General features: G+C 44.5%; 11 non-coding genes across 11 annotated transcripts; all 11 read right to left on the reverse strand.

Annotated features, from left to right (window-relative positions):
• Positions 1-282: 282 nt before the first annotated feature.
• trnar-ucg (transfer RNA arginine (anticodon UCG)) lies at positions 283-355 on the reverse strand. The gene has a single exon. It is a non-coding gene; the product is annotated as a tRNA-Arg (tRNA).
• A 2,179-nt stretch (positions 356-2,534) lies between these two features.
• On the reverse strand, positions 2,535-2,607 carry trnar-ucg (transfer RNA arginine (anticodon UCG)). The gene has a single exon. It is a non-coding gene; the product is annotated as a tRNA-Arg (tRNA).
• Positions 2,608-4,786: 2,179 nt separating this feature from the next.
• Positions 4,787-4,859, reverse strand: trnar-ucg (transfer RNA arginine (anticodon UCG)). The gene has a single exon. It is a non-coding gene; the product is annotated as a tRNA-Arg (tRNA).
• Positions 4,860-7,038: 2,179 nt separating this feature from the next.
• Positions 7,039-7,111, reverse strand: trnar-ucg (transfer RNA arginine (anticodon UCG)). The gene has a single exon. It is a non-coding gene; the product is annotated as a tRNA-Arg (tRNA).
• A 2,179-nt stretch (positions 7,112-9,290) lies between these two features.
• Positions 9,291-9,363, reverse strand: trnar-ucg (transfer RNA arginine (anticodon UCG)). The gene has a single exon. It is a non-coding gene; the product is annotated as a tRNA-Arg (tRNA).
• Positions 9,364-11,542: 2,179 nt separating this feature from the next.
• On the reverse strand, positions 11,543-11,615 carry trnar-ucg (transfer RNA arginine (anticodon UCG)). Its single transcript has one exon. It is a non-coding gene; the product is annotated as a tRNA-Arg (tRNA).
• Positions 11,616-13,694: 2,079 nt separating this feature from the next.
• trnas-aga (transfer RNA serine (anticodon AGA)) lies at positions 13,695-13,776 on the reverse strand. The gene has a single exon. It is a non-coding gene; the product is annotated as a tRNA-Ser (tRNA).
• A 1,390-nt stretch (positions 13,777-15,166) lies between these two features.
• Positions 15,167-15,239, reverse strand: trnar-ucg (transfer RNA arginine (anticodon UCG)). The gene has a single exon. It is a non-coding gene; the product is annotated as a tRNA-Arg (tRNA).
• Positions 15,240-17,417: 2,178 nt separating this feature from the next.
• On the reverse strand, positions 17,418-17,490 carry trnar-ucg (transfer RNA arginine (anticodon UCG)). The gene has a single exon. It is a non-coding gene; the product is annotated as a tRNA-Arg (tRNA).
• Positions 17,491-19,570: 2,080 nt separating this feature from the next.
• trnas-aga (transfer RNA serine (anticodon AGA)) lies at positions 19,571-19,652 on the reverse strand. Its single transcript has one exon. It is a non-coding gene; the product is annotated as a tRNA-Ser (tRNA).
• A 1,389-nt stretch (positions 19,653-21,041) lies between these two features.
• Positions 21,042-21,114, reverse strand: trnar-ucg (transfer RNA arginine (anticodon UCG)). The gene has a single exon. It is a non-coding gene; the product is annotated as a tRNA-Arg (tRNA).
• Between the last annotated feature and the right edge of the window lie 1,764 nt (positions 21,115-22,878).

Raw genomic sequence — 22,878 nt, forward strand, 5'->3', positions numbered from 1 at the left:
AGGGCAAGTGTCAATGAGGTTATCCTGTGTTCTTAAATGGCACAATAATGGGGCAGAAGTATGACATTTTCACAACGAATTGTAACTCTTTTGAGGAGCTCATGCTCATTTCCACCCACAGAGGGAGACACCCGAGACTGACAGAAGTGTCCGTTGTGGTGAGGTGAAATTTGAAATGGACAATAGAACAAACACAAGTTCTAACTGCAGAAGCGCCATCCCGACAAGGACTTCATTGGGGAGCGTCAACACGGACCACGGTTAAAGTGAGACGTTCCCCCACGAGCCAGGTAGGACTCGAACCTACAATCTTCTGATCCGAAGTCAGACGCGTTATCCATTACGCCACTGGCCCAAATGTAACGTCACACGCTGGCAGCATGTCGATATGTAATGTGATTGATTATCACGGAATCAGAATTAAAAAGGTGAGCAAGCAGCGAAGATAATCGCCAACACAGCTTCACTTGGAAGCTTCCAATTTCTGAAGCAGTGCCTTTCACTGGCAAAGGAGAAACATTTGTCCTCAGCTGCCTGCTTCAGGGTCGGCTCCTCCTCTGCTGGAAGTTTCCATCGTTTTATTCACAGTCACGACGCGATTTCATGATTCACTGCAGTGAAAAAGTGTCATGGTGTCGTCCAAGCAAGACCCTGCAGAAACTCAGCGAGAGATCTCGGGTCATTTCGAGCTCAGGGTGTGGAATAAGACGAGATGCGTGACAGCTGTTATTGACGCCGCCACTTCACTGCCAATTAGCGGCTCAAAACGAGCCGTTGTGAGCATCAGCTTGATTTGTACCTTCCTGCAGTGCATTTGCTAAACAACATCAGATAGATCCCATCCGGCGCAGGGATTTTTTCACACTCTATTTTCACACTCTGCAGTATTTCTAATAACTCTTCCTTGTGAACCTCGATCTCTTCTCAGTCTAGACGCAATTGTCTCTATATCTTCCTCGCCAACATTTTCATTTTCTGTAGCAAATACTGTCGAACACTGTTTACGTAGTGCTTCCCCTATCTCCTCTGACTCCACACACAACTTCCCACTATTATCCTTGACTGTCCCAAAGCTAACTCTCGTCATTCTTTTATTCCTGACATACCTATGGAAAGCCTTAGGTTAACCAATGGAAAGCCTTAGCTTAACGCTGATCATATCCGCCAACAACTTCTCATGTCTCCTCCTGACTCTTCTCAGCTCTCTTTTTAGGTCTTTTCTGACATCGTTGTAACCCTCGAGCGCCAATGTAAAAGAACAAAAGCACAAAGTTCGGAAAAGATATTTACAGCCAAACCTAGTCAAAATTATTTTTTGAAAGGAAAATCGCACTTGGCAATTTGCTAGATCTCTTTGAGAACATGACCAACAGAGCTTATCAAGGGCGCTATTGATCTGAGTGTTCTTGGACGAGAAACAATCAAACGTTGTGACATATTCTGGCGAACGAAATGGTCTTTCCTCATGGTTACAATGAAAGAGATGGTTCCCAATAAAAGACAGGGATTAAGTCGTATCTAGATATATTTCAATGTGATAAGATTCTTTTTCCGTCCCCAATTACCCCAGAGATGGATGGGGTGAGTTAATTTTCTTCACTCTTCAGCTCCTCAGCATGGAGGAACAGACATGAAACCGCTAGAGATGGAGTTGTTGAGTTGGGAACCAGCGACACTGAAGAAACTAAGTAAAAGTGAGGACTGCAGATGCTGGAAACCAGATTTTAGATCAGAGTGATGCTGGAAAAGCACAGTCGGTAAGGCAGCATCCGAGGAGCAGCAAAGTCGACGTTTCTGTTGCCAGGCTTGATGTGTTCCGCAAACTATTTTCGTTTTTGGCTCAGATTTCCAGCAACTGCAGCTGTTTGTTTTATGTTAACCTTCATAATGTTTTGGACAAAACCAATGACCTGTTTGCATCGGAAAATCCGCAGAAGTACTGGTACACCAATATGTTTGCTGAACAAGACAACCGTTCCGTGAGCGGGAATAGGATCCGGGCCACGGTGCTTAGAGTAACGAAACCTCACAAGTAAATAACAAGACAAGGCGATAGGTACTATCGTATTTGGTCGAAATAAAAGCCCCTTTCTGAACATTTTCGTTGCAGATTATTTTCAACTTGTCTTCGAAGATTTACAAAGTGGGAAAAGGCCATTCTGCCCATTGTGCATTGCGGCTAATCAGAGAACCATCTATTCAAGTCGCAGTTTCCAACTTTGGCTCAAAGTCTTGTGTATTCTAATGTTTCCAGGGCAAGTGTCAATGAGGTTATCCTGTGTTCTTAAATGGCACAATAATGGGGCAGAAGTATGACATTTTCACAACGAATTGTAACTCTTTTGAGGAGCTCATGCTCATTTCCACCCACAGAGGGAGACACCCGAGACTGACAGAAGTGTCCGTTGTGGTGAGGTGAAATTTGAAATGGACAATAGAACAAACACAAGTTCTAACTGCAGAAGCGCCATCCCGACAAGGACTTCATTGGGGAGCGTCAACACGGACCACGGTTAAAGTGAGACGTTCCCCCACGAGCCAGGTAGGACTCGAACCTACAATCTTCTGATCCGAAGTCAGACGCGTTATCCATTACGCCACTGGCCCAAATGTAACGTCACACGCTGGCAGCATGTCGATATGTAATGTGATTGATTATCACGGAATCAGAATTAAAAAGGTGAGCAAGCAGCGAAGATAATCGCCAACACAGCTTCACTTGGAAGCTTCCAATTTCTGAAGCAGTGCCTTTCACTGGCAAAGGAGAAACATTTGTCCTCAGCTGCCTGCTTCAGGGTCGGCTCCTCCTCTGCTGGAAGTTTCCATCGTTTTATTCACAGTCACGACGCGATTTCATGATTCACTGCAGTGAAAAAGTGTCATGGTGTCGTCCAAGCAAGACCCTGCAGAAACTCAGCGAGAGATCTCGGGTCATTTCGAGCTCAGGGTGTGGAATAAGACGAGATGCGTGACAGCTGTTATTGACGCCGCCACTTCACTGCCAATTAGCGGCTCAAAACGAGCCGTTGTGAGCATCAGCTTGATTTGTACCTTCCTGCAGTGCATTTGCTAAACAACATCAGATAGATCCCATCCGGCGCAGGGATTTTTTCACACTCTATTTTCACACTCTGCAGTATTTCTAATAACTCTTCCTTGTGAACCTCGATCTCTTCTCAGTCTAGACGCAATTGTCTCTATATCTTCCTCGCCAACATTTTCATTTTCTGTAGCAAATACTGTCGAACACTGTTTACGTAGTGCTTCCCCTATCTCCTCTGACTCCACACACAACTTCCCACTATTATCCTTGACTGTCCCAAAGCTAACTCTCGTCATTCTTTTATTCCTGACATACCTATGGAAAGCCTTAGGTTAACCAATGGAAAGCCTTAGCTTAACGCTGATCATATCCGCCAACAACTTCTCATGTCTCCTCCTGACTCTTCTCAGCTCTCTTTTTAGGTCTTTTCTGACATCGTTGTAACCCTCGAGCGCCAATGTAAAAGAACAAAAGCACAAAGTTCGGAAAAGATATTTACAGCCAAACCTAGTCAAAATTATTTTTTGAAAGGAAAATCGCACTTGGCAATTTGCTAGATCTCTTTGAGAACATGACCAACAGAGCTTATCAAGGGCGCTATTGATCTGAGTGTTCTTGGACGAGAAACAATCAAACGTTGTGACATATTCTGGCGAACGAAATGGTCTTTCCTCATGGTTACAATGAAAGAGATGGTTCCCAATAAAAGACAGGGATTAAGTCGTATCTAGATATATTTCAATGTGATAAGATTCTTTTTCCGTCCCCAATTACCCCAGAGATGGATGGGGTGAGTTAATTTTCTTCACTCTTCAGCTCCTCAGCATGGAGGAACAGACATGAAACCGCTAGAGATGGAGTTGTTGAGTTGGGAACCAGCGACACTGAAGAAACTAAGTAAAAGTGAGGACTGCAGATGCTGGAAACCAGATTTTAGATCAGAGTGATGCTGGAAAAGCACAGTCGGTAAGGCAGCATCCGAGGAGCAGCAAAGTCGACGTTTCTGTTGCCAGGCTTGATGTGTTCCGCAAACTATTTTCGTTTTTGGCTCAGATTTCCAGCAACTGCAGCTGTTTGTTTTATGTTAACCTTCATAATGTTTTGGACAAAACCAATGACCTGTTTGCATCGGAAAATCCGCAGAAGTACTGGTACACCAATATGTTTGCTGAACAAGACAACCGTTCCGTGAGCGGGAATAGGATCCGGGCCACGGTGCTTAGAGTAACGAAACCTCACAAGTAAATAACAAGACAAGGCGATAGGTACTATCGTATTTGGTCGAAATAAAAGCCCCTTTCTGAACATTTTCGTTGCAGATTATTTTCAACTTGTCTTCGAAGATTTACAAAGTGGGAAAAGGCCATTCTGCCCATTGTGCATTGCGGCTAATCAGAGAACCATCTATTCAAGTCGCAGTTTCCAACTTTGGCTCAAAGTCTTGTGTATTCTAATGTTTCCAGGGCAAGTGTCAATGAGGTTATCCTGTGTTCTTAAATGGCACAATAATGGGGCAGAAGTATGACATTTTCACAACGAATTGTAACTCTTTTGAGGAGCTCATGCTCATTTCCACCCACAGAGGGAGACACCCGAGACTGACAGAAGTGTCCGTTGTGGTGAGGTGAAATTTGAAATGGACAATAGAACAAACACAAGTTCTAACTGCAGAAGCGCCATCCCGACAAGGACTTCATTGGGGAGCGTCAACACGGACCACGGTTAAAGTGAGACGTTCCCCCACGAGCCAGGTAGGACTCGAACCTACAATCTTCTGATCCGAAGTCAGACGCGTTATCCATTACGCCACTGGCCCAAATGTAACGTCACACGCTGGCAGCATGTCGATATGTAATGTGATTGATTATCACGGAATCAGAATTAAAAAGGTGAGCAAGCAGCGAAGATAATCGCCAACACAGCTTCACTTGGAAGCTTCCAATTTCTGAAGCAGTGCCTTTCACTGGCAAAGGAGAAACATTTGTCCTCAGCTGCCTGCTTCAGGGTCGGCTCCTCCTCTGCTGGAAGTTTCCATCGTTTTATTCACAGTCACGACGCGATTTCATGATTCACTGCAGTGAAAAAGTGTCATGGTGTCGTCCAAGCAAGACCCTGCAGAAACTCAGCGAGAGATCTCGGGTCATTTCGAGCTCAGGGTGTGGAATAAGACGAGATGCGTGACAGCTGTTATTGACGCCGCCACTTCACTGCCAATTAGCGGCTCAAAACGAGCCGTTGTGAGCATCAGCTTGATTTGTACCTTCCTGCAGTGCATTTGCTAAACAACATCAGATAGATCCCATCCGGCGCAGGGATTTTTTCACACTCTATTTTCACACTCTGCAGTATTTCTAATAACTCTTCCTTGTGAACCTCGATCTCTTCTCAGTCTAGACGCAATTGTCTCTATATCTTCCTCGCCAACATTTTCATTTTCTGTAGCAAATACTGTCGAACACTGTTTACGTAGTGCTTCCCCTATCTCCTCTGACTCCACACACAACTTCCCACTATTATCCTTGACTGTCCCAAAGCTAACTCTCGTCATTCTTTTATTCCTGACATACCTATGGAAAGCCTTAGGTTAACCAATGGAAAGCCTTAGCTTAACGCTGATCATATCCGCCAACAACTTCTCATGTCTCCTCCTGACTCTTCTCAGCTCTCTTTTTAGGTCTTTTCTGACATCGTTGTAACCCTCGAGCGCCAATGTAAAAGAACAAAAGCACAAAGTTCGGAAAAGATATTTACAGCCAAACCTAGTCAAAATTATTTTTTGAAAGGAAAATCGCACTTGGCAATTTGCTAGATCTCTTTGAGAACATGACCAACAGAGCTTATCAAGGGCGCTATTGATCTGAGTGTTCTTGGACGAGAAACAATCAAACGTTGTGACATATTCTGGCGAACGAAATGGTCTTTCCTCATGGTTACAATGAAAGAGATGGTTCCCAATAAAAGACAGGGATTAAGTCGTATCTAGATATATTTCAATGTGATAAGATTCTTTTTCCGTCCCCAATTACCCCAGAGATGGATGGGGTGAGTTAATTTTCTTCACTCTTCAGCTCCTCAGCATGGAGGAACAGACATGAAACCGCTAGAGATGGAGTTGTTGAGTTGGGAACCAGCGACACTGAAGAAACTAAGTAAAAGTGAGGACTGCAGATGCTGGAAACCAGATTTTAGATCAGAGTGATGCTGGAAAAGCACAGTCGGTAAGGCAGCATCCGAGGAGCAGCAAAGTCGACGTTTCTGTTGCCAGGCTTGATGTGTTCCGCAAACTATTTTCGTTTTTGGCTCAGATTTCCAGCAACTGCAGCTGTTTGTTTTATGTTAACCTTCATAATGTTTTGGACAAAACCAATGACCTGTTTGCATCGGAAAATCCGCAGAAGTACTGGTACACCAATATGTTTGCTGAACAAGACAACCGTTCCGTGAGCGGGAATAGGATCCGGGCCACGGTGCTTAGAGTAACGAAACCTCACAAGTAAATAACAAGACAAGGCGATAGGTACTATCGTATTTGGTCGAAATAAAAGCCCCTTTCTGAACATTTTCGTTGCAGATTATTTTCAACTTGTCTTCGAAGATTTACAAAGTGGGAAAAGGCCATTCTGCCCATTGTGCATTGCGGCTAATCAGAGAACCATCTATTCAAGTCGCAGTTTCCAACTTTGGCTCAAAGTCTTGTGTATTCTAATGTTTCCAGGGCAAGTGTCAATGAGGTTATCCTGTGTTCTTAAATGGCACAATAATGGGGCAGAAGTATGACATTTTCACAACGAATTGTAACTCTTTTGAGGAGCTCATGCTCATTTCCACCCACAGAGGGAGACACCCGAGACTGACAGAAGTGTCCGTTGTGGTGAGGTGAAATTTGAAATGGACAATAGAACAAACACAAGTTCTAACTGCAGAAGCGCCATCCCGACAAGGACTTCATTGGGGAGCGTCAACACGGACCACGGTTAAAGTGAGACGTTCCTCCACGAGCCAGGTAGGACTCGAACCTACAATCTTCTGATCCGAAGTCAGACGCGTTATCCATTACGCCACTGGCCCAAATGTAACGTCACACGCTGGCAGCATGTCGATATGTAATGTGATTGATTATCACGGAATCAGAATTAAAAAGGTGAGCAAGCAGCGAAGATAATCGCCAACACAGCTTCACTTGGAAGCTTCCAATTTCTGAAGCAGTGCCTTTCACTGGCAAAGGAGAAACATTTGTCCTCAGCTGCCTGCTTCAGGGTCGGCTCCTCCTCTGCTGGAAGTTTCCATCGTTTTATTCACAGTCACGACGCGATTTCATGATTCACTGCAGTGAAAAAGTGTCATGGTGTCGTCCAAGCAAGACCCTGCAGAAACTCAGCGAGAGATCTCGGGTCATTTCGAGCTCAGGGTGTGGAATAAGACGAGATGCGTGACAGCTGTTATTGACGCCGCCACTTCACTGCCAATTAGCGGCTCAAAACGAGCCGTTGTGAGCATCAGCTTGATTTGTACCTTCCTGCAGTGCATTTGCTAAACAACATCAGATAGATCCCATCCGGCGCAGGGATTTTTTCACACTCTATTTTCACACTCTGCAGTATTTCTAATAACTCTTCCTTGTGAACCTCGATCTCTTCTCAGTCTAGACGCAATTGTCTCTATATCTTCCTCGCCAACATTTTCATTTTCTGTAGCAAATACTGTCGAACACTGTTTACGTAGTGCTTCCCCTATCTCCTCTGACTCCACACACAACTTCCCACTATTATCCTTGACTGTCCCAAAGCTAACTCTCGTCATTCTTTTATTCCTGACATACCTATGGAAAGCCTTAGGTTAACCAATGGAAAGCCTTAGCTTAACGCTGATCATATCCGCCAACAACTTCTCATGTCTCCTCCTGACTCTTCTCAGCTCTCTTTTTAGGTCTTTTCTGACATCGTTGTAACCCTCGAGCGCCAATGTAAAAGAACAAAAGCACAAAGTTCGGAAAAGATATTTACAGCCAAACCTAGTCAAAATTATTTTTTGAAAGGAAAATCGCACTTGGCAATTTGCTAGATCTCTTTGAGAACATGACCAACAGAGCTTATCAAGGGCGCTATTGATCTGAGTGTTCTTGGACGAGAAACAATCAAACGTTGTGACATATTCTGGCGAACGAAATGGTCTTTCCTCATGGTTACAATGAAAGAGATGGTTCCCAATAAAAGACAGGGATTAAGTCGTATCTAGATATATTTCAATGTGATAAGATTCTTTTTCCGTCCCCAATTACCCCAGAGATGGATGGGGTGAGTTAATTTTCTTCACTCTTCAGCTCCTCAGCATGGAGGAACAGACATGAAACCGCTAGAGATGGAGTTGTTGAGTTGGGAACCAGCGACACTGAAGAAACTAAGTAAAAGTGAGGACTGCAGATGCTGGAAACCAGATTTTAGATCAGAGTGATGCTGGAAAAGCACAGTCGGTAAGGCAGCATCCGAGGAGCAGCAAAGTCGACGTTTCTGTTGCCAGGCTTGATGTGTTCCGCAAACTATTTTCGTTTTTGGCTCAGATTTCCAGCAACTGCAGCTGTTTGTTTTATGTTAACCTTCATAATGTTTTGGACAAAACCAATGACCTGTTTGCATCGGAAAATCCGCAGAAGTACTGGTACACCAATATGTTTGCTGAACAAGACAACCGTTCCGTGAGCGGGAATAGGATCCGGGCCACGGTGCTTAGAGTAACGAAACCTCACAAGTAAATAACAAGACAAGGCGATAGGTACTATCGTATTTGGTCGAAATAAAAGCCCCTTTCTGAACATTTTCGTTGCAGATTATTTTCAACTTGTCTTCGAAGATTTACAAAGTGGGAAAAGGCCATTCTGCCCATTGTGCATTGCGGCTAATCAGAGAACCATCTATTCAAGTCGCAGTTTCCAACTTTGGCTCAAAGTCTTGTGTATTCTAATGTTTCCAGGGCAAGTGTCAATGAGGTTATCCTGTGTTCTTAAATGGCACAATAATGGGGCAGAAGTATGACATTTTCACAACGAATTGTAACTCTTTAGAGGAGCTCATGCTCATTTCCACCCACAGAGGGAGACACCCGAGACTGACAGAAGTGTCCGTTGTGGTGAGGTGAAATTTGAAATGGACAATAGAACAAACACAAGTTCTAACTGCAGAAGCGCCATCCCGACAAGGACTTCATTGGGGAGCGTCAACACGGACCACGGTTAAAGTGAGACGTTCCCCCACGAGCCAGGTAGGACTCGAACCTACAATCTTCTGATCCGAAGTCAGACGCGTTATCCATTACGCCACTGGCCCAAATGTAACGTCACACGCTGGCAGCATGTCGATATGTAATGTGATTGATTATCACGGAATCAGAATTAAAAAGGTGAGCAAGCAGCGAAGATAATCGCCAACACAGCTTCACTTGGAAGCTTCCAATTTCTGAAGCAGTGCCTTTCACTGGCAAAGGAGAAACATTTGTCCTCAGCTGCCTGCTTCAGGGTCGGCTCCTCCTCTGCTGGAAGTTTCCATCGTTTTATTCACAGTCACGACGCGATTTCATGATTCACTGCAGTGAAAAAGTGTCATGGTGTCGTCCAAGCAAGACCCTGCAGAAACTCAGCGAGAGATCTCGGGTCATTTCGAGCTCAGGGTGTGGAATAAGACGAGATGCGTGACAGCTGTTATTGACGCCGCCACTTCACTGCCAATTAGCGGCTCAAAACGAGCCGTTGTGAGCATCAGCTTGATTTGTACCTTCCTGCAGTGCATTTGCTAAACAACATCAGATAGATCCCATCCGGCGCAGGGATTTTTTCACACTCTATTTTCACACTCTGCAGTATTTCTAATAACTCTTCCTTGTGAACCTCGATCTCTTCTCAGTCTAGACGCAATTGTCTCTATATCTTCCTCGCCAACATTTTCATTTTCTGTAGCAAATACTGTCGAACACTGTTTACGTAGTGCTTCCCCTATCTCCTCTGACTCCACACACAACTTCCCACTATTATCCTTGACTGTCCCAAAGCTAACTCTCGTCATTCTTTTATTCCTGACATACCTATGGAAAGCCTTAGGTTAACCAATGGAAAGCCTTAGCTTAACGCTGATCATATCCGCCAACAACTTCTCATGTCTCCTCCTGACTCTTCTCAGCTCTCTTTTTAGGTCTTTTCTGACATCGTTGTAACCCTCGAGCGCCAATGTAAAAGAACAAAAGCACAAAGTTCGGAAAAGATATTTACAGCCAAACCTAGTCAAAATTATTTTTTGAAAGGAAAATCGCACTTGGCAATTTGCTAGATCTCTTTGAGAACATGACCAACAGAGCTTATCAAGGGCGCTATTGATCTGAGTGTTCTTGGACGAGAAACAATCAAACGTTGTGACATATTCTGGCGAACGAAATGGTCTTTCCTCATGGTTACAATGAAAGAGATGGTTCCCAATAAAAGACAGGGATTAAGTCGTATCTAGATATATTTCAATGTGATAAGATTCTTTTTCCGTCCCCAATTACCCCAGAGATGGATGGGGTGAGTTAATTTTCTTCACTCTTCAGCTCCTCAGCATGGAGGAACAGACATGAAACCGCTAGAGATGGAGTTGTTGAGTTGGGAACCAGCGACACTGAAGAAACTAAGTAAAAGTGAGGACTGCAGATGCTGGAAACCAGATTTTAGATCAGAGTGATGCTGGAAAAGCACAGTCGGTAAGGCAGCATCCGAGGAGCAGCAAAGTCGACGTTTCTGTTGCCAGGCTTGATGTGTTCCGCAAACTATTTTCGTTTTTGGCTCAGATTTCCAGCAACTGCAGCTGTTTGTTTTATGTTAAACTTCATAATGTTTTGGACAAAACCAATGACCTGTTTGCATCGGAAAATCCGCAGAAGTACTGGTACACCAATATGTTTGCTGAACAAGACAACCGTTCCGTGAGCGGGAATAGGATCCGGGCCACGGTGCTTAGAGTAACGAAACCTCACAAGTAAATAACAAGACAAGGCGATAGGTACTATCGTATTTGGTCGAAATAAAAGCCCCTTTCTGAACATTTTCGTTGCAGATTATTTTCAACTTGTCTTCGAAGATTTACAAAGTGGGAAAAGGCCATTCTGCCCATTGTGCATTGCGGCTAATCAGAGAACCATCTATTCAAGTCGCAGTTTCCAACTTTGGCTCAAAGTCTTGTGTATTCTAATGTTTCCAGGGCAAGTGTCAATGAGGTTATCCTGTGTTCTTAAATGGCACAATAATGGGGCAGAAGTATGACATTTTCACAACGAATTGTAACTCTTTTGAGGAGCTCATGCTCATTTCCACCCACAGAGGGAGACACCCGAGACTGACAGAAGTGTCCGTTGTGGTGAGGTGAAATTTGAAATGGACAATAGAACAAACACAAGTTCTAACTGCAGAAGCGCCATCCCGACAAGGACTTCATTGGGGAGCGTCAACACGGACCACGGTTAAAGTGAGACGTTCCCCCACGAGCCAGGTAGGACTCGAACCTACAATCTTCTGATCCGAAGTCAGACGCGTTATCCATTACGCCACTGGCCCAAATGTAACGTCACACGCTGGCAGCATGTCGATATGTAATGTGATTGATTATCACGGAATCAGAATTAAAAAGGTGAGCAAGCAGCGAAGATAATCGCCAACACAGCTTCACTTGGAAGCTTCCAATTTCTGAAGCAGTGCCTTTCACTGGCAAAGGAGAAACATTTGTCCTCAGCTGCCTGCTTCAGGGTCGGCTCCTCCTCTGCTGGAAGTTTCCATCGTTTTATTCACAGTCACGACGCGATTTCATGATTCACTGCAGTGAAAAAGTGTCATGGTGTCGTCCAAGCAAGACCCTGCAGAAACTCAGCGAGAGATCTCGGGTCATTTCGAGCTCAGGGTGTGGAATAAGACGAGATGCGTGACAGCTGTTATTGACGCCGCCACTTCACTGCCAATTAGCGGCTCAAAACGAGCCGTTGTGAGCATCAGCTTGATTTGTACCTTCCTGCAGTGCATTTGCTAAACAACATCAGATAGATCCCATCCGGCGCAGGGATTTTTTCACACTCTATTTTCACACTCTGCAGTATTTCTAATAACTCTTCCTTGTGAACCTCGATCTCTTCTCAGTCTAGACGCAATTGTCTCTATATCTTCCTCGCCAACATTTTCATTTTCTGTAGCAAATACTGTCGAACACTGTTTACGTAGTGCTTCCCCTATCTCCTCTGACTCCACACACAACTTCCCACTATTATCCTTGACTGTCCCAAAGCTAACTCTCGTCATTCTTTTATTCCTGACATACCTATGGAAAGCCTTAGGTTAACCAATGGAAAGCCTTAGCTTAACGCTGATCATATCCGCCAACAACTTCTCATGTCTCCTCCTGACTCTTCTCAGCTCTCTTTTTAGGTCTTTTCTGACATCGTTGTAACCCTCGAGCGCTCCAACTGAGTTTTCACGTTTTGTCCTAACAGAAGACTTCTTGTTCTTCTTGACCAGGGATTCTCTTCCTTAGTAAACCACGGCTCACGCGTTCTATATCTTCCTCACTGTCTGACAGGTACATACTTATCTAGGACACACAGGAGCTTTTCCTTGAATAAGCTCCACATTTTTAATGTGCTCAGCCCCTGCTGTTTCCTACACCATTCTACGCTTCCTAAATCCTACCTCATTGCATCGTAATAAGCTCCTCATTGCAAAGTGCTCACCTACTTCCAAATCTAAAACCTGGCCAGGCTCGTTACCCACTATTAAATCTAAAGTGGCTTCGTCCCTTGAAGGCCTGTCTACATACTGTGTCAGGAAGCCCTCCTGCCCACACTGGACAAAATGTGACCCATCTATAGTAGTCGTACTGCAGTGATCCCAGTCAATATTTGGATATTGTCTTGAGTGTTCCAGAGTTTTTCATTGTCCCAGAATCCAGATGAAGTTTGTATTCCTCACGTACGGGAGCGAGAATTCTTTCAATGTCTCAGATGAGTTCCTGTCCCGAGAACATCAGAGTCAATGTCCCGTCCTCTACTCGGTCCGAGATTTCACACTTCTTCATTCTCCTCTGATTCCATTTCCCAAAGAGTTTCTCAAGATTTCCAAAGCTGGATCCTAGATTATATGGTTTGCTTCCTAAACATATTTCCAACTGCCAATTGACAATATTTTCACAGTATCTCTTCACAACTCTCTGGCTTGCACCATGTCCAGGCATGAGAAGTCCCGTTTGGTGGAGAGATTCCCGAGGCTGGTGAGTTTCACTTTGGAACAAAGGCGGTTAAGTGGCAATTTCCTGCGATTGTTTGTAATGATGGGAGAGGGAGCGGTGGGGAACGAGCACTTTGACGTGCAGGAAGAAGTGTTGCCACTGATCAGAGTCAGTGAACAGAGGACTGGGATTAAAGGAATCAAAGGAAAAGCAGCAATTCCGCTCAGGACGTTCAATAACAACTGCTGAAACCCGACGTGACGAGCAGGGTATCTGGAAAGAGAAACAGGGATAACGTTTTAGATGTGGAACATTTCTGATGAAGAACTCGAGTTTCCCAAGTCTCATCAAATGACCGGCCTGGTTTTCAAAGCAGGTTTCCTGAACTTTGACCGAAAATTGCTCCAATAGGAAGGCATTCAGAACGTAGTCAGCAGGATTCGAACCTGCGTGGGGAAACCCCAATGGATTTCTAATCCATCGCCTTAACCACTCGGCCATGACTACAGACGAGTCATGTCACCTCACTGAAAGCTGTCGCTGACGTGATGGGCTCAAGGCTTCCATCTCCTTTCATACCTTTGCTGTCATTTGGAAGCTGCTGGACACCAATGTAAAAGAACAAAAGCACAAAGTTCGGAAAAGATATTTACAGCCAAACCTAGTCAAAATTATTTTTTGAAAGGAAAATCGCACTTGGCAATTTGCTAGATCTCTTTGAGAACATGACCAACAGAGCTTATCAAGGGCGCTATTGATCTGAGTGTTCTTGGACGAGAAACAATCAAACGTTGTGACATATTCTGGCGAACGAAATGGTCTTTCCTCATGGTTACAATGAAAGAGATGGTTCCCAATAAAAGACAGGGATTAAGTCGTATCTAGATATATTTCAATGTGATAAGATTCTTTTTCCGTCCCCAATTACCCCAGAGATGGATGGGGTGAGTTAATTTTCTTCACTCTTCAGCTCCTCAGCATGGAGGAACAGACATGAAACCGCTAGAGATGGAGTTGTTGAGTTGGGAACCAGCGACACTGAAGAAACTAAGTAAAAGTGAGGACTGCAGATGCTGGAAACCAGATTTTAGATCAGAGTGATGCTGGAAAAGCACAGTCGGTAAGGCAGCATCCGAGGAGCAGCAAAGTCGACGTTTCTGTTGCCAGGCTTGATGTGTTCCGCAAACTATTTTCGTTTTTGGCTCAGATTTCCAGCAACTGCAGCTGTTTGTTTTATGTTAACCTTCATAATGTTTTGGACAAAACCAATGACCTGTTTGCATCGGAAAATCCGCAGAAGTACTGGTACACCAATATGTTTGCTGAACAAGACAACCGTTCCGTGAGCGGGAATAGGATCCGGGCCACGGTGCTTAGAGTAACGAAACCTCACAAGTAAATAACAAGACAAGGCGATAGGTACTATCGTATTTGGTCGAAATAAAAGCCCCTTTCTGAACATTTTCGTTGCAGATTATTTTCAACTTGTCTTCGAAGATTTACAAAGTGGGAAAAGGCCATTCTGCCCATTGTGCATTGCGGCTAATCAGAGAACCATCTATTCAAGTCGCAGTTTCCAACTTTGGCTCAAAGTCTTGTGTATTCTAATGTTTCCAGGGCAAGTGTCAATGAGGTTATCCTGTGTTCTTAAATGGCACAATAATGGGACAGAAGTATGACATTTTCACAACGAATTGTAACTCTTTTGAGGAGCTCATGCTCATTTCCACCCACAGAGGGAGACACCCGAGACTGACAGAAGTGTCCGTTGTGGTGAGGTGAAATTTGAAATGGACAATAGAACAAACACAAGTTCTAACTGCAGAAGCGCCATCCCGACAAGGACTTCATTGGGGAGCGTCAACACGGACCACGGTTAAAGTGAGACGTTCCCCCACGAGCCAGGTAGGACTCGAACCTACAATCTTCTGATCCGAAGTCAGACGCGTTATCCATTACGCCACTGGCCCAAATGTAACGTCACACGCTGGCAGCATGTCGATATGTAATGTGATTGATTATCACGGAATCAGAATTAAAAAGGTGAGCAAGCAGCGAAGATAATCGCCAACACAGCTTCACTTGGAAGCTTCCAATTTCTGAAGCAGTGCCTTTCACTGGCAAAGGAGAAACATTTGTCCTCAGCTGCCTGCTTCAGGGTCGGCTCCTCCTCTGCTGGAAGTTTCCATCGTTTTATTCACAGTCACGACGCGATTTCATGATTCACTGCAGTGAAAAAGTGTCATGGTGTCGTCCAAGCAAGACCCTGCAGAAACTCAGCGAGAGATCTCGGGTCATTTCGAGCTCAGGGTGTGGAATAAGACGAGATGCGTGACAGCTGTTATTGACGCCGCCACTTCACTGCCAATTAGCGGCTCAAAACGAGCCGTTGTGAGCATCAGCTTGATTTGTACCTTCCTGCAGTGCATTTGCTAAACAACATCAGATAGATCCCATCCGGCGCAGGGATTTTTTCACACTCTATTTTCACACTCTGCAGTATTTCTAATAACTCTTCCTTGTGAACCTCGATCTCTTCTCAGTCTAGACGCAATTGTCTCTATATCTTCCTCGCCAACATTTTCATTTTCTGTAGCAAATACTGTCGAACACTGTTTACGTAGTGCTTCCCCTATCTCCTCTGACTCCACACACAACTTCCCACTATTATCCTTGACTGTCCCAAAGCTAACTCTCGTCATTCTTTTATTCCTGACATACCTATGGAAAGCCTTAGGTTAACCAATGGAAAGCCTTAGCTTAACGCTGATCATATCCGCCAACAACTTCTCATGTCTCCTCCTGACTCTTCTCAGCTCTCTTTTTAGGTCTTTTCTGACATCGTTGTAACCCTCGAGCGCCAATGTAAAAGAACAAAAGCACAAAGTTCGGAAAAGATATTTACAGCCAAACCTAGTCAAAATTATTTTTTGAAAGGAAAATCGCACTTGGCAATTTGCTAGATCTCTTTGAGAACATGACCAACAGAGCTTATCAAGGGCGCTATTGATCTGAGTGTTCTTGGACGAGAAACAATCAAACGTTGTGACATATTCTGGCGAACGAAATGGTCTTTCCTCATGGTTACAATGAAAGAGATGGTTCCCAATAAAAGACAGGGATTAAGTCGTATCTAGATATATTTCAATGTGATAAGATTCTTTTTCCGTCCCCAATTACCCCAGAGATGGATGGGGTGAGTTAATTTTCTTCACTCTTCAGCTCCTCAGCATGGAGGAACAGACATGAAACCGCTAGAGATGGAGTTGTTGAGTTGGGAACCAGCGACACTGAAGAAACTAAGTAAAAGTGAGGACTGCAGATGCTGGAAACCAGATTTTAGATCAGAGTGATGCTGGAAAAGCACAGTCGGTAAGGCAGCATCCGAGGAGCAGCAAAGTCGACGTTTCTGTTGCCAGGCTTGATGTGTTCCGCAAACTATTTTCGTTTTTGGCTCAGATTTCCAGCAACTGCAGCTGTTTGTTTTATGTTAACCTTCATAATGTTTTGGACAAAACCAATGACCTGTTTGCATCGGAAAATCCGCAGAAGTACTGGTACACCAATATGTTTGCTGAACAAGACAACCGTTCCGTGAGCGGGAATAGGATCCGGGCCACGGTGCTTAGAGTAACGAAACCTCACAAGTAAATAACAAGACAAGGCGATAGGTACTATCGTATTTGGTCGAAATAAAAGCCCCTTTCTGAACATTTTCGTTGCAGATTATTTTCAACTTGTCTTCGAAGATTTACAAAGTGGGAAAAGGCCATTCTGCCCATTGTGCATTGCGGCTAATCAGAGAACCATCTATTCAAGTCGCAGTTTCCAACTTTGGCTCAAAGTCTTGTGTATTCTAATGTTTCCAGGGCAAGTGTCAATGAGGTTATCCTGTGTTCTTAAATGGCACAATAATGGGCAGAAGTATGACATTTTCACAACGAATTGTAACTCTTTTGAGGAGCTCATGCTCATTTCCACCCACAGAGGGAGACACCCGAGACTGACAGAAGTGTCCGTTGTGGTGAGGTGAAATTTGAAATGGACAATAGAACAAACACAAGTTCTAACTGCAGAAGCGCCATCCCGACAAGGACTTCATTGGGGAGCGTCAACACGGACCACGGTTAAAGTGAGACGTTCCCCCACGAGCCAGGTAGGACTCGAACCTACAATCTTCTGATCCGAAGTCAGACGCGTTATCCATTACGCCACTGGCCCAAATGTAACGTCACACGCTGGCAGCATGTCGATATGTAATGTGATTGATTATCACGGAATCAGAATTAAAAAGGTGAGCAAGCAGCGAAGATAATCGCCAACACAGCTTCACTTGGAAGCTTCCAATTTCTGAAGCAGTGCCTTTCACTGGCAAAGGAGAAACATTTGTCCTCAGCTGCCTGCTTCAGGGTCGGCTCCTCCTCTGCTGGAAGTTTCCATCGTTTTATTCACAGTCACGACGCGATTTCATGATTCACTGCAGTGAAAAAGTGTCATGGTGTCGTCCAAGCAAGACCCTGCAGAAACTCAGCGAGAGATCTCGGGTCATTTCGAGCTCAGGGTGTGGAATAAGACGAGATGCGTGACAGCTGTTATTGACGCCGCCACTTCACTGCCAATTAGCGGCTCAAAACGAGCCGTTGTGAGCATCAGCTTGATTTGTACCTTCCTGCAGTGCATTTGCTAAACAACATCAGATAGATCCCATCCGGCGCAGGGATTTTTTCACACTCTATTTTCACACTCTGCAGTATTTCTAATAACTCTTCCTTGTGAACCTCGATCTCTTCTCAGTCTAGACGCAATTGTCTCTATATCTTCCTCGCCAACATTTTCATTTTCTGTAGCAAATACTGTCGAACACTGTTTACGTAGTGCTTCCCCTATCTCCTCTGACTCCACACACAACTTCCCACTATTATCCTTGACTGTCCCAAAGCTAACTCTCGTCATTCTTTTATTCCTGACATACCTATGGAAAGCCTTAGGTTAACCAATGGAAAGCCTTAGCTTAACGCTGATCATATCCGCCAACAACTTCTCATGTCTCCTCCTGACTCTTCTCAGCTCTCTTTTTAGGTCTTTTCTGACATCGTTGTAACCCTCGAGCGCTCCAACTGAGTTTTCACGTTTTGTCCTAACAGAAGACTTCTTGTTCTTCTTGACCAGGGATTTCTCTTCCTTAGTAAACCACGGCTCACGCGTTCTATATCTTCCTCACTGTCTGACAGGTACATACTTATCTAGGACACACAGGAGCTTTTCCTTGAATAAGCTCCACATTTTTAATGTGCTCAGCCCCTGCTGTTTCCTACACCATTCTACGCTTCCTAAATCCTACCTCATTGCATCGTAATAAGCTCCTCATTGCAAAGTGCTCACCTACTTCCAAATCTAAAACCTGGCCAGGCTCGTTACCCACTATTAAATCTAAAGTGGCTTCGTCCCTTGAAGGCCTGTCTACATACTGTGTCAGGAAGCCCTCCTGCCCACACTGGACAAAATGTGACCCATCTATAGTAGTCGTACTGCAGTGATCCCAGTCAATATTTGGATATTGTCTTGAGTGTTCCAGAGTTTTTCATTGTCCCAGAATCCAGATGAAGTTTGTATTCCTCACGTACGGGAGCGAGAATTCTTTCAATGTCTCAGATGAGTTCCTGTCCCGAGAACATCAGAGTCAATGTCCCGTCCTCTACTCGGTCCGAGATTTCACACTTCTTCATTCTCCTCTGATTCCATTTCCCAAAGAGTTTCTCAAGATTTCCAAAGCTGGATCCTAGATTATATGGTTTGCTTCCTAAACATATTTCCAACTGCCAATTGACAATATTTTCACAGTATCTCTTCACAACTCTCTGGCTTGCACCATGTCCAGGCATGAGAAGTCCCGTTTGGTGGAGAGATTCCCGAGGCTGGTGAGTTTCACTTTGGAACAAAGGCGGTTAAGTGGCAATTTCCTGCGATTGTTTGTAATGATGGGAGAGGGAGCGGTGGGGAACGAGCACTTTGACGTGCAGGAAGAAGTGTTGCCACTGATCAGAGTCAGTGAACAGAGGACTGGGATTAAAGGAATCAAAGGAAAAGCAGCAATTCCGCTCAGGACGTTCAATAACAACTGCTGAAACCCGACGTGACGAGCAGGGTATCTGGAAAGAGAAACAGGGATAACGTTTTAGATGTGGAACATTTCTGATGAAGAACTCGAGTTTCCCAAGTCTCATCAAATGACCGGCCTGGTTTTCAAAGCAGGTTTCCTGAACTTTGACCGAAAATTGCTCCAATAGGAAGGCATTCAGAACGTAGTCAGCAGGATTCGAACCTGCGTGGGGAAACCCCAATGGATTTCTAATCCATCGCCTTAACCACTCGGCCATGACTACAGACGAGTCCTGTCACCTCACTGAAAGCTGTCGCTGACGTGATGGGCTCAAGGCTTCCATCTCCTTTCATACCTTTGCTGTCATTTGGAAGCTGCTGGACACCAATGTAAAAGAACAAAAGCACAAAGTTCGGAAAAGATATTTACAGCCAAACTTAGTCAAAATTATTTTTTGAAAGGAAAATCGCACTTGGCAATTTGCTAGATCTCTTTGAGAACATGACCAACAGAGCTTATCAAGGGCGCTATTGATCTGAGTGTTCTTGGACGAGAAACAATCAAACGTTGTGACATATTCTGGCGAACGAAATGGTCTTTCCTCATGGTTACAATGAAAGAGATGGTTCCCAATAAAAGACAGGGATTAAGTCGTATCTAGATATATTTCAATGTGATAAGATTCTTTTTCCGTCCCCAATTACCCCAGAGATGGATGGGGTGAGTTAATTTTCTTCACTCTTCAGCTCCTCAGCATGGAGGAACAGACATGAAACCGCTAGAGATGGAGTTGTTGAGTTGGGAACCAGCGACACTGAAGAAACTAAGTAAAAGTGAGGACTGCAGATGCTGGAAACCAGATTTTAGATCAGAGTGATGCTGGAAAAGCACAGTCGGTAAGGCAGCATCCGAGGAGCAGCAAAGTCGACGTTTCTGTTGCCAGGCTTGATGTGTTCCGCAAACTATTTTCGTTTTTGGCTCAGATTTCCAGCAACTGCAGCTGTTTGTTTTATGTTAACCTTCATAATGTTTTGGACAAAACCAATGACCTGTTTGCATCGGAAAATCCGCAGAAGTACTGGTACACCAATATGTTTGCTGAACAAGACAACCGTTCCGTGAGCGGGAATAGGATCCGGGCCACGGTGCTTAGAGTAACGAAACCTCACAAGTAAATAACAAGACAAGGCGATAGGTACTATCGTATTTGGTCGAAATAAAAGCCCCTTTCTGAACATTTTCGTTGCAGATTATTTTCAACTTGTCTTCGAAGATTTACAAAGTGGGAAAAGGCCATTCTGCCCATTGTGCATTGCGGCTAATCAGAGAACCATCTATTCAAGTCGCAGTTTCCAACTTTGGCTCAAAGTCTTGTGTATTCTAATGTTTCCAGGGCAAGTGTCAATGAGGTTATCCTGTGTTCTTAAATGGCACAATAATGGGCAGAAGTATGACATTTTCACAACGAATTGTAACTCTTTTGAGGAGCTCATGCTCATTTCCACCCACAGAGGGAGACACCCGAGACTGACAGAAGTGTCCGTTGTGGTGAGGTGAAATTTGAAATGGACAATAGAACAAACACAAGTTCTAACTGCAGAAGCGCCATCCCGACAAGGACTTCATTGGGGAGCGTCAACACGGACCACGGTTAAAGTGAGACGTTCCCCCACGAGCCAGGTAGGACTCGAACCTACAATCTTCTGATCCGAAGTCAGACGCGTTATCCATTACGCCACTGGCCCAAATGTAACGTCACACGCTGGCAGCATGTCGATATGTAATGTGATTGATTATCACGGAATCAGAATTAAAAAGGTGAGCAAGCAGCGAAGATAATCGCCAACACAGCTTCACTTGGAAGCTTCCAATTTCTGAAGCAGTGCCTTTCACTGGCAAAGGAGAAACATTTGTCCTCAGCTGCCTGCTTCAGGGTCGGCTCCTCCTCTGCTGGAAGTTTCCATCGTTTTATTCACAGTCACGACGCGATTTCATGATTCACTGCAGTGAAAAAGTGTCATGGTGTCGTCCAAGCAAGACCCTGCAGAAACTCAGCGAGAGATCTCGGGTCATTTCGAGCTCAGGGTGTGGAATAAGACGAGATGCGTGACAGCTGTTATTGACGCCGCCACTTCACTGCCAATTAGCGGCTCAAAACGAGCCGTTGTGAGCATCAGCTTGATTTGTACCTTCCTGCAGTGCATTTGCTAAACAACATCAGATAGATCCCATCCGGCGCAGGGATTTTTTCACACTCTATTTTCACACTCTGCAGTATTTCTAATAACTCTTCCTTGTGAACCTCGATCTCTTCTCAGTCTAGACGCAATTGTCTCTATATCTTCCTCGCCAACATTTTCATTTTCTGTAGCAAATACTGTCGAACACTGTTTACGTAGTGCTTCCCCTATCTCCTCTGACTCCACACACAACTTCCCACTATTATCCTTGACTGTCCCAAAGCTAACTCTCGTCATTCTTTTATTCCTGACATACCTATGGAAAGCCTTAGGTTAACCAATGGAAAGCCTTAGCTTAACGCTGATCATATCCGCCAACAACTTCTCATGTCTCCTCCTGACTCTTCTCAGCTCTCTTTTTAGGTCTTTTCTGACATCGTTGTAACCCTCGAGCGCTCCAACTGAGTTTTCACGTTTTGTCCTAACAGAAGACTTCTTGTTCTTCTTGACCAGGGATTTCTCTTCCTTAGTAAACCACGGCTCACGCGTTCTATATCTTCCTCACTGTCTGACAGGTACATACTTATCTAGGACACACAGGAGCTTTTCCTTGAATAAGCTCCACATTTTTAATGTGCTCAGCCCCTGCTGTTTCCTACACCATTCTACGCTTCCTAAATCCTACCTCATTGCATCGTAATAAGCTCCTCATTGCAAAGTGCTCACCTACTTCCAAATCTAAAACCTGGCCAGGCTCGTTACCCACTATTAAATCTAAAGTGGCTTCGTCCCTTGAAGGCCTGTCTACATACTGTGTCAGGAAGCCCTCCTGCCCACACTGGACAAAATGTGACCCATCTATAGTAGTCGTACTGCAGTGATCCCAGTCAATATTTGGATATTGTCTTGAGTGTTCCAGAGTTTTTCATTGTCCCAGAATCCAGATGAAGTTTGTATTCCTCACGTACGGGAGCGAGAATTCTTTCAATGTCTCAGATGAGTTCCTGTCCCGAGAACATCAGAGTCAATGTCCCGTCCTCTACTCGGTCCGAGATTTCACACTTCTTCATTCTCCTCTGATTCCATTTCCCAAAGAGTTTCTCAAGATTTCCAAAGCTGGATCCTAGATTATATGGTTTGCTTCCTAAACATATTTCCAACTGCCAATTGACAATATTTTCACAGTATCTCTTCACAACTCTCTGGCTTGCACCATGTCCAGGCATGAGAAGTCCCGTTTGGTGGAGAGATTCCCGAGGCTGGTGAGTTTCACTTTGGAACAAAGGCGGTTAAGTGGCAATTTCCTGCGATTGTTTGTAATGATGGGAG

The sequence above is a fragment of the Hemiscyllium ocellatum genome, chromosome 46 (genome assembly GCF_020745735.1).
Source record: "Hemiscyllium ocellatum isolate sHemOce1 chromosome 46, sHemOce1.pat.X.cur, whole genome shotgun sequence".
Classification (NCBI taxonomy): Eukaryota; Metazoa; Chordata; class Chondrichthyes; order Orectolobiformes; family Hemiscylliidae; genus Hemiscyllium; species Hemiscyllium ocellatum.